At 46.7% G+C, this 17,445-nt stretch overlaps 1 protein-coding gene across 1 annotated transcript in view; it reads right to left on the bottom strand.

The window, feature by feature from the left end:
- The window catches only part of Stimate (STIM activating enhancer), a 50,579-nt gene that overhangs the window by 14,777 nt on the left and 18,357 nt on the right, over positions 1 to 17,445 (bottom strand). The gene's annotated exons all lie outside the window — the stretch shown is intronic.

The raw sequence follows: 17,445 nt of genomic DNA, 5'->3' as shown, positions 1-17,445 counted from the left end.
GCAGGCTTAGACGAGCAGCCCTGAGAACTGAGCGGATGCTGAATTTCCCAGGCAGAGGCACAGAGAGGAGATGCTGGCTGTGCTCACAGCTCCAGGGAAGGGGCAGCAACAACCTGTTCAACCTTGGCTGGCAAGGGACTCCCAGGGCAAAGGTGTGTGCCTTTGTCCAAGCTGTCTCGCTCAGCACGCTGTCTGCAACAGGGAAAGAGTGTTTTGGCTCCAGGTGCCCCTGAAACTCTTATCAACATTGCGCAACTAAAACAAACATCGGAAGCGAGGCTTGTGTGATATTTACTACACCAAAGTGCTAAGAAAGAATCAGACTGACTTAAGGCATGAAAGACCCCTGACCAGAACGGGCAGCAGGCGAGCACCAACTTCTGGAGAAACCCCAAGCCGCCAGAGACTGAGCAGCAGGAGGGTTTGCGAAAACAGAACGCATATTAGTGAGCCCTGCTCCGAATAAATGCAGCAGCCTACACCTGGCAGGCCAAGGCTGCTGTACAAACATTGGCATAACAAGCCTGGTGCTCCCAGTCATGCTGACACTGAAGAGACCGAAAAGCTGGTGGGACGGTAAGGAAGAGCGCTGTGTCCTCCACACACGGTATAGCCAAACCTCAACAATGCCACGGAATCTTGAGCTGAAGCCCAAGAGGCCCTGGGGCCTGAATGGCCCTGGAGAACAGAGTTTGTCCTGGAAACACCAAGTGCCACTGAGGGGTAGACGCTCAAAAGAGACTTCAGCTGGGGCACAGTCACTTTGTGCTTCTCAGTTCTGCCCTCACCATCCTGACTTCTACCACCATTATTGTTTTTCAAGACAGGGTTTCTCTGTGTAGCCCTGGCTGTCTTAGAACTCACTCTGTAGACCAGGCTGGCCTCAAAGTTGGTAATCTGTCTGCCTGACTCCCTAGTGCTGGGGTTAAAGGATGCTTGGCTCTATCTTCACCATTACTAAGGACATCAGATACTGGAAAAGGAGAAGGGTCTGCTTCCTACAAGATGGACACTTAGGTAGCAGAGAGGCTATAACTTCCCTTCAAATGGTGTGTATTTAATATATATAGTAAATGGATTACATAAAATGATATAATTAAAGTACAGTATAACCAGACACAAGTATAGATCATCATATAATAAATTTACTGTTATACCATTATATCAATGTGACGTATAGATAAAGGGAACAATTGTGGGACCATGGGATGAATCCCTGGTGACTGCTTGCAGAGAGTGCTTTTGAAGAAGTGACTAAGGTAAAATGAGGTCCTGTGGGTGTATCCTAACCCAATATGTTTAGTGTTTTTTAAAAAGAGGAATCCAGTCGGGCGTGATGGCGCACACCTTTAATCCCAGCACTCGGGAGGCAGAGGCAGGTGGATTTCTGAGTTCGAGGCCAGCCTGGTCTACAAAGTGAGTTCCAGGACAGCCAGGGCTATACAGAGAAACCCTGTCTCAAAAATTAAAAAAAAAAAAAAAAAAAGAGGAATCCAGGACACATATGTATGAGTGTACCAGGAAAAGACTATGTGAGGACATTGTAAGAAGTAGATCATCCAAGCGGAGAGGTGGTGGTGCATGCCTTTAATCCCAGCACTTACTTAGGAGGCAGAGGCAGGCAGATCTCTGTGAGTTCAAAGCCAGCCTGGTCTATAGAAAGAGTTCAAGGACAGCCAGGGCTACACAGAGAAACCTTGTTTCAAGAAACAAACAAACACCAAACACCAACAGCAAGAAAAAGTAGCAGCTATCCACTGATTCCTTAGAAAACTGGGATTTGATCTACCTCAAGTCCCAAACCCAGCTATATCACTCTTGGGCACACACCCACAAGATGCTCCATCCTGCCACAAAGACACTTGCTCAACTATATTCATGGCAACTTAGTTCATAATAGCCAGTAACTGGATACAACCTAGATGTTGCCCAGCAAAAGAATGGATAAAGAAAATGTGGTACATTTACACAGTGGAGTATTACTCAGCTGTTAAAACCACAGACATCATGACATTTGCAGGCAAATGGATGGAACTAGAAAAAAAATCATCCTGAGCGAGGTAAGCCAGACCTATAAAAACACTACAGTTTCTATTTACTTACGAGTGGACATTAGCTGTTAAGTAAATGATAATCAAGCTACAATCCACAGACCCAGAGAGGCTAGGCAAAGAGGAGGGCCCTCGAGGGAGAAATAGAACAGATTTTGTGAGTGACTAAAACAGATCAGGTGGCAGGAACTGGGGGTGAAGGGAGCGAGTATGGGGAGACATTTGGAGTTGTGGGGTGTGGGGTGGCAATCTAGTTCAGTTGAAGCTTCCTGGAATCCGTGAGGCTCCTAGTGAAGACGGATACGGAGTCTGACCTGGTCATCTTCTGTAGCCAGACACGGCTTCCAGTGCTGGGATCATGTGCCATTCGGTTGACATTTTAGCTGAGGGGTCCCACAGAGATCCCTAATCAATCCAGGCTGACGCTAGGACAGCCAGGCTGATGCTAGGGTAGAGGGTCGCTCTCTGAAACGGACAGTGGAGCCCCGTTTCCGAGGACAGCATCCACATAGCTCAGTGAATGGAGAGAGGTCAAGTTGGCGCCTCCGCAGTCTTTACCCCTATGTTCTACTCTCTTTGGTATGGGAAGGGAGTCTGCAGGATATGGAAAAAGGAACATGGACACCATCCCACACAAAAATCTTTGACCTACAATCTATACTGCTTACAAGATGCACTGGTGCAATGGCAGCACAGAATCTGTGGGTGTGGCCAACCAATGTCTAGTTTAACTTGAGGCCCAGACCATGAGAGGAAGCCCATACCCTACACTGCCTAGATGGCTAGGAACTAGAGACTGGTTAGCTCAGACACCTACGGTAGAACAACAACAAATCAATGAAATGATTTCTAATGTTCTGCTACACTCATAGATCGGTGCCTTGTCCAGTGTCCAGTCATCATCAGAGAGGCTACCGCTAGCAGCAAATGGGAGTTAGTGTAGAGACTCACAGCCAGACATAATATGCAGATTCTAAACTGGAGGTCTCCATTGAGTCCCTCCCATTGGGAGACTGGGGAACCCCACAAAAGAGGGGGTGGAAAGACTGAGTTGGAGGGGATGGAGGACACACGTGTTCAGAAGAACACGGCTCACTGAATCACCTAAGCAGGGCTCACATGGGCTCACACAGACTGAAGCGGCAAGCACAGGGTCTACGTGAGTCTGCACCAGGTCCTCTGCGTGTCTGTTATGACTGATAGCTTGGTAGTTTTGTAGGATGTTGAACAGTGGAAGCGGGTGTGTCTCTGGCTCTTTTCCTTGCCCTTGAGACTCTTTTCCTCTTAATGGGTTGCCGTGCCCAGCCTTGATATACAGGCTTTTGCCTTGTCTTATTCTACCTTGTTTTGTCCTGTCTGGCTGTTGTCTCTTGGGGGCCTGATCTTTTCTGAGGAGGAAACACCTGCTGACTAGCCCTTTCATTTTGGACCTGACCTTCCCAGAACTGAAAGAAAATAAATGTCTATCATTTAAGTCACCCAGTGTGTGTACTGACCAGAGAAACTTAATCATGTAGAAAGATAGTAATTGGAAGACAAGGTGAGGCTTTTCAATAGGCCCAATGTCCTCTGTTTAAAAAGCTGGAGAGAAAACATACTCCAGGGGTTCAACTTGGTGAATCTACAAAGAACTAACAACTCATGCACTGTTACACTGCATTCTGTGAAGTCCAAGGTATACATCCATAAGTACCAACAAATCATCTTAGTAAATTAACACACATATAAGTATACACACAGACATACGAACTTTTGTGTAAGATACCCCACTCAGGAGAAGTGAAACGGCCAAAGTCGTCGTCTTCTTTACACAGAAGGGTGGCTGAGCTCCAGAGCACATCAGTGGTGTGAGGTGAACTCTGCCAAGAGTCTGGGGGCGGGTGTGATCTGTTTGTGAAGGGTTCTAGGATATCTAACTGAGGAAGGTACAGGGGAGTCAAACAGACTTCACACTGAGGCGGGGCAAGGGCTTCTCTCTTTTGCCTGTGGTGATGGATGGATGGATGCTAATAGGAAGTTCACGTAGCAGCTTCACTCTGCTGCTGTGCTGACAGCAGCCTAAAGAGGGTGATGTGGAGCAGGGAGACCCATTAGACACCCTGGGCCAAAGGACAGCACATCACAAGCTGCCACAGGAGGCTGAGGAGCCGAAAGACGATTCTAGCTGGTTTTTTTTTGTTTGTTTGTCTGTCTTTAAACCTTCAGCTAACAGAATTAGCTATGGACATGAGAGAAAGAATGGTGTGGAGGCCTCTGTTGGTGGGAATTCAAATTTGCCCATGGTACAAGAAACCCTGGGAAGACTGAAGTCTCTCTGCAGGTAAACCAGGAGCTAACATTAAAAACATGGTTCACAGAACTCAGGCAGAGCTCCAGGACAAGAGGCCTCCTCATTAACTGCACTCCTGAAGAATGAAGAAAATGGACAGAGCCCTTTCCTCAAGCTTACTACCTAAGGCCTTCAGGATCTGTATTCCTGAGCTGACGGGCTTCCCTGCCCCTCCCCAGCCGGTGCTCACACTTGGAGTGAGTTCTTACAACAACGTATAGGACCTCAAACAGCTCCCATCTTCTCCAACCTTCTGAATTAAAATACACCTTTTAGAAAGTGCACACATACAGGAGATATATAACATTTAAGGTACACAGCCTGACTCTCTTCCCATCTCAGCCTCTCGAGTGCCGAGCTCACAAGCAGGCTCGCCATGGCTAGTCACATTTTTGGGTAGCGTTTTTATAAAATGTCTTCTCAATCCCTTTCAACTTTATGTTCCAGGTCGATTTGTTGTAAGCAGCATTTAGGTGAGCTTCCCCTGAAATCTAGTTGGTAATTGCCATAGGCTGCAAGGTAGCTTCCTTATCTCTAAACCATCCGTTTTGTCTCATGATTAAACCGGGAGGCAATTCAGCCAACTACTGACACCTCCTGTCATAAAAGACAGTGACTCATGACAGTTTACATCACACACATAGTGTCTGAACAACAGCCTTCAGGTGATATAGAAAACAGTGACACAGAATCTACCTTCCAAGAGGGGCCTTTTGAGAAGCACACAACAGGAACAAACACTGTATGTCTGTCTAGCACATGAGTCACCCTCAGCAAAGAGAAGGATGAATTGGCTGGGCCTGTTGTCAGGACAGAAAATCTAGGCCACATCTGCTCACCACAGCCAACAAGCACCTATGGGGGACTGAAGGCCCAAAAAGTCAACTGATACAGCTATGTGAGTCAAAGCCTTTTTCTGGGCCGAGATGGGAAGGATACAGGATCACAGGTCACCTTCAATCACACTTTTCCCGTTATTCCAGCCACAGAGGCCTCTCAACACCCACATTCCATCTTTTTGCACCAGCACTGCTACAGATCAACAAGTGGCTTCCTCTCATCCTCCTGGTTTTTAGGTCACCTCCTTGGACACCGACATCTACAGGTGCACCGTGCCCACTCATCAACCTCCTGTTTAACCTATCCACTGGATTCCGGTAACACCACGGTCTTTCTTTCTATTTCTTTTGGTACTGGTGACTGAATCCAGAGCTACAAATGCCAGGCAAGCACCTGCCATTGAACTACATCCTCAGCCCCTTTGTATCTATTTTCATTATATATATATATATATATATATATATATATATATATATATATATATTCTCTCTCTTTTTTTTTGGGGGGGGGTTTCGAGACAGGGTTTCTCTGTGTAGCCCTGGCTGTCCTGGAACTCACTTTGTAGACCAGGCAGGCTGGCCTCGAACTCAGTAATCTGCCTGCCCTTGCCTTCCGAGTGCTGGGATTAAAAGCGTGGGCCACCATGCCCGGCTCATTTTATATTTTTGTACTTTGATTTTGTGTGTACTTTGATTTTGTGACAAAGTTTAACCGTTTTAAGCTGGCCTAGAACTCACTTTGTAGCCCAGGCAGACTCTGAAATCATGATCTTCCTGTTTCAGCCCATGAGTAGTCAGGACTGCTGGCTTGAGGCAACAGGCTTGGCTTCTCCTGTTTTCTGGACTGTCTTACTTTCAATACCATGTCAGCTCTCTATGTCAGAAGGATCTGTTCAGGTAAACCCTATTCACCACTGGCACTTAAACAGAGCCTGGCTCACATCTGGTAGCTGAATAACATTTTATTGAACAAAAGAATTTATTTAGATTCTCATCCAAGCTCCATTTCTTGAGGACTGTATAGGTACTTATTTTGATTTCAATAAGTTCCATGAACTTCCATGATAGGTTCTTTCAGTTTAGCTGCAGAGATTAAAATTACTTTAGAAGCTGCCAGCAAGAACGCCAGAGGACAATTACTCCCCAAGGCAAGGCGGGGCAGCAGCTTCTGCTAAAGATCCAGGAGTGAATTATCATCTGTACAAGGGATCTGTTGATGGGAGTAACAGCTGATAAACACATGTGGTAAGAAGACTGGTGATGCTGATTGTGAAAATGCAAAGTAATTCTTTTCACCAAAATGAACACAGATCAATAGGTGTGGTGAGAATTAAAAAATAAGCATTCCCTGTTGTCAGGGTGGCCTCGGCAACCTGAACATTCTTGGACCAGAAACGCTACAGGGAGATGTGTCTCTGATGTTGCTTTGGGACCTGACTGGGGAGGTGTTCAGGATGCAGTCTGATCCAAGACCTATGAATCTTTCTTAATGGGGCTGGAGTGTTGTGTAACTCTGCCCTTCATACAGATGGAACGCCCAGTAGGAACATGCTGTCCTGGAGAGATGCCCAGCTAACCAGTGCACTTAGGCAGCAGGGGACATTCTAGGAATCAGACACTCATGAAGACACGATGCATCCTCTCCTATTTTATGTCACCTCTGCTTTATTGTCCTTGTGTCCTAGGAAGAAAAATGCAGAAATTTAATTTAATCTCATAATAAAGGTTGTGTGTATGCGTGTGCGCGTGTTCTATCAATACACAGATCACCTGAAAAGTTGGGGGTTACTCTGGGAGCACTGGTTATTGTGCTCATTGGGAAATAAAGCATGATATAGGGGAGGTGACTGTGTGTCAAACTGACAAGGAGTGGACTTGTAGTTTTGGTTGTGAGTCTAGCCTTTGAAGGCTGAACCATCTCTCCAGCCCAACAAGGGACAAATTTGTGATGACTATACGGTTGTCACCTTGACTGGAATTAACTCTAACCCAATGGCTGGGCATATACCTGTGAGGCATTTTTTTTCTTAATTAAACCAATTGAATTGGCAGACTCATTTCTCCTTCTTATCGTCACGGTTGGAAGATCCACCTTTAATCCAGATCTTTAATCTGGGTCACACCATATAAAGGACATGGAAGATGGAAGCTTCACTGTGCCTGGCTGCTCTCACCTCACTGTCAAGTCTGTTCCTTGGCTGGCAGTTGGCTCCTACTTCTTCAGCACTCTGGAATGTACTGAAGACCAGCTGAAGACATCCAGCCTCATGGACTGAACAGCTACTGGATTCTTGGACCTTCTGGTTGGTGGACAGTCATTGTTAAGAGTAGATGGACCGCAGCCTATAAGCCATTCTAATAAATCTCTCTTTCTCTCTCTCCCTCTCTCTCTCTCTCATTCTACAAGTTCTGTTCCTCTAGAGAACCCTGACTAACACAGGTTTTGGTACCAGGAGTGGTTCTACAGCAACAGAAGTATAAGGATGATGTCTTTAAGGATCTGGAATAGGTGTTTGCCAACTACAATTACCAAAGCCTCTCCGGTTACTGGGAGCTCAGAGAGTACTGAAAACCCATGCTATTTTACACACTTAAGGAGACAAATGCATTTGATTATCTTGATTCACCAATTGCGGGAGGCAATGGATTTGGTAACTCTGTATATAAGTTTTGACAACTTGTGGGAAAAAAAATAAAGAAAATGATGATGCTGGATAAACTGACCAAGGCAAAGAATGAGCTACAAGAGAAAATTAACCAATTTGTAGCATCTCAGAATACAATAAACTCAGTGATGCACGCTGACAGTCTAAAGGTCTCTAAGTGTGCCCTAGAAGAGAACCTTCCCTCCCATGGTCTCAGAGCTCGAGCTGAAATCAAATCATACACCTCATTCTAAGATTGGCTGAGTTACGGGAAGAAATGAAGTCTCAACTTTGGAGAAGCGTCATCTGTTAAAGTAAGGGCATCAAATGGTGAGGAACGGGATCCTGTAACTTGGGGTGGGAGGACGCTGAGAACTCTGAACCCTCCGAGTCTCACCTCACCAGCAGTCTCTCCCTCTCAGCTGAAGATGCACCCTCACCCCCAAAGCCTGAAATAATCACTTTTTCTGCCTTTGACAGAGGACATTTATTCTTTATTCTTTGCTAAATTGCAGTGACTTTCTCTGAAGGAGATGCCAGGCAAGATAATACTAATGTCCCCCAGGGCCCACCAATAGTAGCCTCTAGGTCTATAACCCGACTTAAGGCTAAACAGGCTCCCAGAGGGAGACAGAAAGTGTAGTCCCCAAGGAGGTGTGTGACACTGCTGAAGAGCTTAACGAGTCTGCTAGGTCATCCAAGCAGAAGTCTGTGAGGTAATGGCAGAAGGAACATAAACTGGATCAGGCTGGGTTTATAGATACGGGCCCACCAAGTGGGATGTCTAGGAGGAATACGGAAACTTGCACAGTTAAAAAAAAAAGTGTCAATAGTTCATCTGAATGGTTAGCTGAAGTATTTGTCAAAAGATGGGCTACTGAAATGGAGTCGGAGATGCCTGATATCCATTGGCTTAGTGTTGATGAAGGGATTTTAAAGCTCAGGCAAACTGCAATTCTAGAGTAGATACACTGTATACAACCTAATTCTCCATACTGGGAAGGCCCAGAAGCCATGCTCTTCACGAATTCTGTAAGATACATAACAATGAAGGGGGCACCTGCACATTGGCAGAGCTTTGGGGTCCCCTTCTTCTTCTGCCACACCTTAGGCTTAGGGAAGCGGCTGCTTAGACAGGTGAATTAAACACGAGGGTTTAGCTGGGCTCTGAGGTAGCAGGGGCCAAGAAGCCTACTGCATTTTTGTTTGATCTGTATAAGTGAAAAAATTATCAAGCAAATGGAAAAAAGGATACAGGGGACCATGGCAATGGTAATCTTGTCCCATGAACCAATTTCACGCTGGAGCTGTTTGCGTGGAGACGGCCAGGTTTCCCTGAGGAAGGACCTCGATAGAGTTCCTAAGAGGTTTGTTTTTTTGGTCCTTCCTCAGAGACCTAAAGCCTCTTGCAAGGGTAACAGTACACTGGGGAAAGGAAACTTTCTGGTTTTCGCAGACTATCCCATTGGTGCACTATGTGGATGACATTATGCTGATCCCACCAAGTGAGCAGGAGGTAGCAACTACTTTGGCCTCACTGGTAACACATGTGCATCAGAAGATGGCAGATAAATCCAACCAAAACTCAAGGGCCTCTACACAGTGAAATTCTTAGGAGACCAGTGGTGTGGGGCATGCAGAGATTCCTTCTAAGGTGAAGTCACTGCACCTGGCCGCTTCCACCGTGAAAGGAGCACAATGGTCAGTGGGCCTATCTGGATTCTGGAGGCAGCACGTTCCTCACTTAGGTGTGTTACTCAGGCCCATACACCACGTGACTCGGAAAGCTGCTGGCTTTGTGTGGGCCTGGCACAGAGGATCTTCAGCAGGTCCTGGCTGCTGTGCAGGCTCTATCACACTCGGACCATACGATCCAGCAGACCCACTGGAACTTGACAGTAGTTTCTGCCTCGTAAGCTGGGATGTCAGAACACCGCCCTGCTGATGTGCCACTTTGGGAAGGCAAAACGCAGGGAAAGGCGCTAGGCTGCCTATCTTCCTTGCCACTGACAGGTCACTCAGGGAAAGCAAAACCATGGTCTAGGATAGGGGCCCCAGCCCATGGTTCTCTGGGTGAGAAATGGCAGGGGCTGGGACAGAGGCTGTGGCTCTCAAATTCTTGTGCACCCAGATGCCACTGGGAATCTCAAGGAGTTGAGAATGGGGCCTGCGGGTTTGCAATGAAACCAGAACAGGAGGAATCTGGCTTAGCTCCGAGTGAGCGCCAGGAGTGTGGAGGGGCTTCTATGGGAGACTTAGGCATGGCTCTCTCTGTATGATGAAGCCTCCCACTCCATCTACAGTGATACAAGAGGCAGTCCTTGCTTGTCCAAACGGCTTTACTCATGACAGATGAGGATGCGTGCGTCCCACTTGGGTAGATCAGGGATTAAACACCTTTTGTGGGAAGGAATGCCCAGGAAGGGAAGTTCATTGCCTAAACATCTGGGGCCTAGCTAGATGCCTCACTAGCATGGAGTCTCAGTCATGTGTTCCAGGACAGGTACCTGGTCGGGAGCTGGTCTGAACTATGAGATTTACCGGGGTTCTAAACTTGTTACTACCTTTCTAGTTCTTCTGTCTGGTGGCGCGGTCCCCTGTCCCATAAACCCATACTTGTCATGGCAGAGAGGGACGCTGGTTAGAGCCTTTGGCAGGCCACTATAGGTGAACCACAGAAGAGACTTTTAGGATTTTAGAGCAAGGTTCTACTATCATCTGTGGACAACTCTTCTCCCTATGAGAGGAAGTTCTTGGTCTGCTACTGGGTCTTAGTGGAACTTGGACATTTGACAATGGGCCGCCAAGTTACCTAGCAACCTGAGCCGTCCATCATGCGTCTGACCCACAGAGTCATAAAGTAAGATGTGCACAGCAGCAATTTACTATTGAATGGAAGTGGTATATATGTGATCTGGCCTAAGCAGGTCCTAAAGGCCCAAGCAAGTTACATGAAGAAGTTGCCCAAATGTCTATTGTCTATAGTTTCTACTCAAGTTACAGTGCTGTCTGCTGCCAAGCATGTAGCCTCATATGGTGTGCCCTATGCTCGTCTGACTGAGAGAGAGAAAAGAATGGGGCCTCATTTACTGATGTTCTGTGCATTACAACCCATTATAGGACAACCCTGAGGGTTAATGGCAAAGAGAAATTGTCACAGTAGGCAGAACTCAGGGTCAGACATTTTGTTTGGAAGGAGAAATGGCTAAGTGTGCTATTGTTCACTGACTCAGAGACTGTAGCCAATGGGTTTGCTTAATGATCAGAGACCTGGAAACAACATGACTGAAAAATGTATGAGAAAAACATCTGGGGGAAGAAGTATGTGGACAGAGCTCTCTAAATGGGTGAACTGTGTGAAGATACTCATGTCCCATGTAAACTGTCATCAAAAGGTGACTCCCAATCAAGTAGATAGGACAGTCCATTCTATGGACGACAGTCTGTCTCTTTATTCAGCTACCCCTGTCATTGCCCAATGGCCCATGAACACAGTGACCTTTGTGGCAGAGATGGGGTTTATGCATTAGCTCAGTGGCATGGACTGCTACTCATCAAGGCTGACGTGGCTATAGCTGCTGCTGAGTGCCAGATCTGCCAAGAGCAGAGACTAAGCCCCAGACATGGCACTGTTCTCCAGGTTGGCCAGCCAGTGATCTATAGCAAGCTGATGACACTGGAGCACTTCTTCTGGGGAAAAGACAACGCTTCGCTCGTGCAGGTGTAGATACTTATTCTGGTTATGGATTTGATTTTCTTGCACTTAATGCTTCTGCCAAAACCATCAATCATGGACTTGCAGAATACCTTCTCCACGATCATGATATTTCATACACTATTGCTTCTGACCAAGGAACTCACTTCACAGCCAGAGAAGTGCGCCAGTGAGCCCATGATCATGGAATCCACTGGTCTTACCGCGTTCCCTGCCATTCTGAAGCAGCTGGCCTGACAGAAAGATAGAATGAGCTTTTGGAGACACAGGCACATCGCCAATTAGATGGCACCGCCTAGAGGGTTAGGGCAGGGTTCTCCAGAAGGCGGGATATGTTCTGACTTTATAATGTGCTTGTGGTTGTATAAGGGATAATCATATCATGTTAGGCATAATTATGAACTTGTTAAATATATACTGTGTTAAATATAGAACATGGGATGTTATATCACGTTAGGTGTAATTATGACTCAGTTATTGTTTTCATGTGGAAATTAATCATGTCATAGGAGATAGGACTGTGTGTCAAGCTGTCAAAGGGTGGACATGTGATGGTTAGTCTTAGTTGTCAATTTTACTGCATCTGGAGTTAACTAAATCCCAAACGGCTAGGGATACCTGTGAGGGGGTTTTTCTTAATTATATCATTTTAAGTAGGAAGACCCACTTCTAATCTGGATCTTTTGAGGTGGGAAGGTTCACCTTTGATATGGGCCACACTTTCTTCTTGCAGCCTATTTAAAGAATATGGAAGAGGGAGCTTGCTCCCTTTGCCTGCTTGTTCTCAATCTTGATGGCAAGTCCATTCCTTCACTAACATCAGAACCACCTTCTTCAGGATTCCAGTATGCACTGAAGACCAGCAGAGACATCCAGCCTTGTGGACTGAACACCTACTGTATTCTTGGACCCGTTGCTGGTAGACAGTCATTGTTGGGACTAGTTGGACCACAGCCTGTAAGTCATTCTATTAACTTTACTGTATATATACATTCTGTTAGTTCTGTTTCTCTAGAGAATCCTAACACGATTTATTATAATGCAATGGAGTACATAAACTTGAAATGAGTGTATTTGGTGGCACATAAAGTATAACTCAATAAAGTTATACTCTAAAGTTGTTTAGAAGGTAAGACAAGGCTAGGGTGCAGCTTAGTGATAGAGTGCTTGCCTATCGTCAGCTAAAACCAGTAAGGAAGTAGGTCCATCCGCAGCGCAACAGAAGAATGTCCTAAGTAACTCTAAAGAGCAGGTTACTAAAACATGTGTGGCACACCTAGCTTTACTTAAAGAGGAAGGGAGGGAGGGAGGGAGGGAGGGAGGGAGGGAGGGAGGAAGGAAGGAAGAATTAAGGGTAAAACAGGTGATTTGTAATCCTACCCCAGTCCATAGGTTTAGGCTGGAGGATCAGCCACAAGTCTGAGGCCAGTGTGAGTTCCAGGCTATGACAGGAGTCTTGGTTTTTGTTTTTTAAGCAAACCAGGTCCTGCCCCCATGCCCCAAAACATAACCCAACATACACAAACATGATTAGCCTTAGAGCATGGCACTCTGCTAAGCATATTTTCACTGTGTTCTAGCTGTGTACAGTAAACACACATTACTTCAGTAGTAAGAAAAAGACCCAGGGACAGGTAAGACGGCTCAGTCAGTCATGTGCCTGCCACAGGGGCATGAGGGCCTGAGCTCGGATCCCAGCACGAGTTAAAAACAACAACAACAACAACAGGCAGGGCACAGCAGTTTCTGTGAACCCAGCACTGGGGAGGCAAAGACAAAAGACTCTGCAACTCACCTCCAGCCAGCCTGAGTGGGCGCTCCAAGTTCAAGTTCAATGAGAAGCCTTGGATGAAGAAGATACCCGATGTTGACCTCTGACCTCTCTCTCTCACACATACACACACACACACTCTCACACACACATATACACAGACACACACTCACAGACACACACACACTCACACACACGCGCACACATATACACACGCACAGACACTTACACACACACTCACAGACACACACACGCACACACAGGCAGAGGAAAGGGTCCAGCAGGTAGAACTCACAGGAAACCATGTCTCTTGAGCTGGTACGGCGTCCCACCAATGGAAACCAAGGGCTACTGCTACAGTTCTACCGCTGTAAGCGCAGGTGCCCCGTGCCCCATCCGCCAGGCTAGAGCTCCACTCTTACTCCATAGGCACACGCAAGATAAAATGTCTGTTGTATGCTTCCACTTTTTAAGAAATTAGTTTTTATGTGTACGTATGAGTTCTGTGCACCATGTACCTACAGAAGCCTGAAGAGGACACTGGATTCCCTGGAACACAGAGTTAACAGGCAGTTGTCAGCTGCCCCATGTGGGTGATAAGAACTGAACCTGGGACCTGGGTCTTCTGCAAGAGCAGCAAGCGCTTTTAACCAAAGAGCAGCTCTTCAACATTTTTCTACATTATTTTTTTTAAGGATTTTCCACCTTTACTGTCTTTTATATATATAATAGGCAATCAACAATCAATTCAGTTGTGCTGAATGAAATGCCTGACATTTACTAAGCCCTCTACCTAGTAAAGGACTAATTTTCTAACCAACTCTGCATCTTACCAAACTTAGAAAACTGCATGATGCTGGGGTCTGTCTGTGTTTTCCGTGCTCCATGGCTTCCTTGTTCAACACCACCAAAAAGCTGATCCTTAGTTACTTCTTTAAGATTTTTCTTTTTTAAAAAACATTTCTCTCTCCCCCCCCCCTTATTTATGAGTACACCGTAGCTGTCTTCAGACACACAAGAGGACATCAGATCCCATCAGAGATGGTTGTGAGCCACCATGTGGTTGCTGGGAATTAAACTCAGGACCTCTAGAAGAGCAGTCGGTGCTCTTAACCTCTGAGCCATCTCTCCAGCCCCCTGATCCTTAATTTTCTAGGCAGAACAGCTTATCTGCTTCCTGAGGCAGAAGAGATTGCCACTAGCCCTGCCACATAATGGTGACCTACAAACCACAAATTTCCATCCCTGTAACCAAGGTTTTAGTATGATTCTGGCTGCTTAGGAAATCCAAACATGGCAGAAAGAGACACTATACTAGGCGTAGAGAAGGGGGTTTGTGATGATTTCACTGTGTGAGCCCTGAAGGAAAGTCAGAAGGTCTTGGGACCGAACACCCAAACCAAAGGACTGGATGCAAAGTTGCTGCCATGGTCTGGTCACTCAACTGCACAGCCCTTCATTAAGAGAAAACAGTACAGCGCTTCATTCATAGTTGACTCCATCTTCCCTGTTACTACTCACAGGTCATACCATTGATCAATGCCATTATTTGGCATTTGTGAAGGGGCTACATTCAGAGATTCTTTGTCCTCCACAGTCCTGGTGAACAGTGTGTGCTCTTATGAAGAGCTGGCCCATTTAGGAGAGCAGTCTGGGGGTGACTGACTGGTAAGGACAAGTTCATCCTAACATGGTCCCCAGAAACACCTCACCGCATCTTCAAGGACAAGTAAGTAGACTCATGTGCGTCTGGCTGAATTCCTCTGAGGACATGTGAGGCAGCCTGATCAGGTAAGGTATTGTCACATCAGTGAGGCTGGTGGCTCCCAGCAGGCACTCCTTAGGAGGGAGATGGAAGCAGCCTCCTTTCTAGATGAAGAAACGATGTTTAGAACAGTCCAGGCCCTTGCTGAAGGCCTGCAGGTAGTAAGTGGTGACACAGACCTGGACACTGTCAACAGTTACTAGCCTGGAGTCAGTGTCAGGAATGAGGCTGGCCTCCAGGTGCCAAGTAAAGCTTGTAAAACTCACACCGCTATGTGTAGCCTGGATTGCAAGAGTCAAGATGAGCAAAGAGACACCACCCTCGGAAGGTAAGTCTAGAGCTGGCAAGATGGCTCAGCACGGAAAGGCACTTCCTGTATAAGCCTGGTTACCCGGTGTCAATCCTGAACCTATGAAAAGGTAGGAGAACTGATTCTATCAAGCTGTTCTCTAGACTCCATATGTCCCCAAATGCCAGCCTTTTAAAAAAAGGTAAATCCAAATGGCAAAGCCATCCCAGAAGGCCATTTAGTCCTGAAGGTGGAGGGGTGTTTATGTAAGAATGAATCCAAGTTTCATGGCATATAGTAGAAGTCAACTGAAACCTCAGGGTAGGTTAGCAGCAAGGGCATTGGACTATTAAAGTTCATTGGTACCGTCAAACCGGTTCCTCTGGTGAGCTCTGCTGGTGGCTTCTATGATCACCCCTAGTAGCTCAGGCTCTTGGGCAACTGCACACCTGTTCTGCCAGTGGGAGTGGGCCAGGGGAAAGCTTATGTTTCCCAAGAGTCTGCAGCATGCCCCATCATCACTACAGGCTTCAGCCACCTTCTCCGTGGCTGCTTCTCCAAGCTCTACGTGTGGACCGTCGTAGACAAGGGCACAATGTCAGTTAAGAAAGTTGGTTTATAGGTCGGAAGAAGCCCCTTCCTCATGCCGCAGTGCAGAACAAACACTGGGCAGTGATCAATGATCACTCTCCAGAGAAACGCCCTCTGCTGTGGAAATGAAGGATGCTACAAGAACATAGTTCGGCCGGGTGAGGGAACTGTATATTTGCCCAGATGCTCTCTCCACCGCTGCCCCAACCCATTTACCTCTAGGAACCAAGATATTCTTTAGGACTTTACTCATGGAAGCAAATTAATAGGTAGCCTTAGAAGAACAATTAAAAGATCAGCGGATATCGGAGGGACACAATTACATTTCAGATCGTACCCCAGCTCTTCAGCCCAGTGAGGTTAGCACTCAAAGTCATCTTTTTTCCAAACAACACAAATTGTATAATCAGCCAAAACAAAGACACTTTGGGAATGAAGAGGCAAGAGGCAGGATAGCAGAGAGCAGTCAAGGAAGTCTTTTTTTTTTTTTTTTTGGCTTTTCGAGACAGGGTTTCTCTGTGTAGCCCTGGCTGTCCTGGCACTCACTTTGTAGACCAGGCTGGCCTCGAACTCAGAAATCCACCTGCCTCTGCCTCTGCTGGGATTAAAGGCGTGCGCCACCACGCCCGGCTGGAAGTCTTAACTTCACAATAACTACACCCCAGGAAAGCTGAGGGTTACCAGTGGGGAGATCACCCCCCAGTGAGCTGCCCACACAGCCCTCTCTGGCCGTCAGTGGGAATTGTATCCAGAATGGTCTGACACTTTGGGTGCCTCTGGGTTCTTCTCATCTTTTTCCCCACTGAGAAAGAACAGGTGGGCGTGGAGAGTGGAAGCGACACATGAGAAGCCCAGCAGCAAAGGGAGCTTTACTATGAACAGAGACCCTCAGCAGAGGGCAGTGTGGAGGAAAAGCAGCAGGGCTGCAGTCATGAAGCTTGGATCCGTCATGTTGGGGACACTCCATCTGTGTAGACACTGGTCATGGATGCACTGTGTGGAGTGGCCCCCAATCACTATGGCTGAATGGACTGCCTGGTAAAAGATACAGTTAAAAAACAGAGGTCTGCCTTTGTCCTTGAGAGCTACAGACTCCAGCTCCATGGAGGGAGGGGAAGACACTTCAGCGTTTAGGTCTGGAGAGAGACTGGCTGCCTGATGATTCTGAGACTGACTCACAATGATGCTCTCCCTTGGCTTCTGGTTCTAACCTTCCTAAAGTCTCAGGAGCTTAGCCAAATCCTGAGAACTAATATATCCCAGCTTTCTCTTTAAACAGGCATGCTTACGCCACCTACCATGCAAAAAGGCTGTATACAATCCACAAGGTCCCAGAATAAAAAGGAGGTACAGGGCTCTCCAAGCAGGAAAGACAGAATTAACCTTTGGCCTCGCTCTCCAGCCAATCTATCTGCAAGATGCTTGGCTGGGCTCGTCCAACCTGATGCCA

This window comes from Mus caroli, unplaced genomic scaffold (assembly GCF_978045245.1).
Source record: "Mus caroli unplaced genomic scaffold, Mus_caroli_1 scaffold_12, whole genome shotgun sequence".
Lineage (NCBI taxonomy): Eukaryota > Metazoa > Chordata > Mammalia > Rodentia > Muridae > Mus > Mus caroli.
Note: the sequence above shows the minus strand (reverse complement) of the source record. Positions and strands in the feature narration are given on the sequence as shown.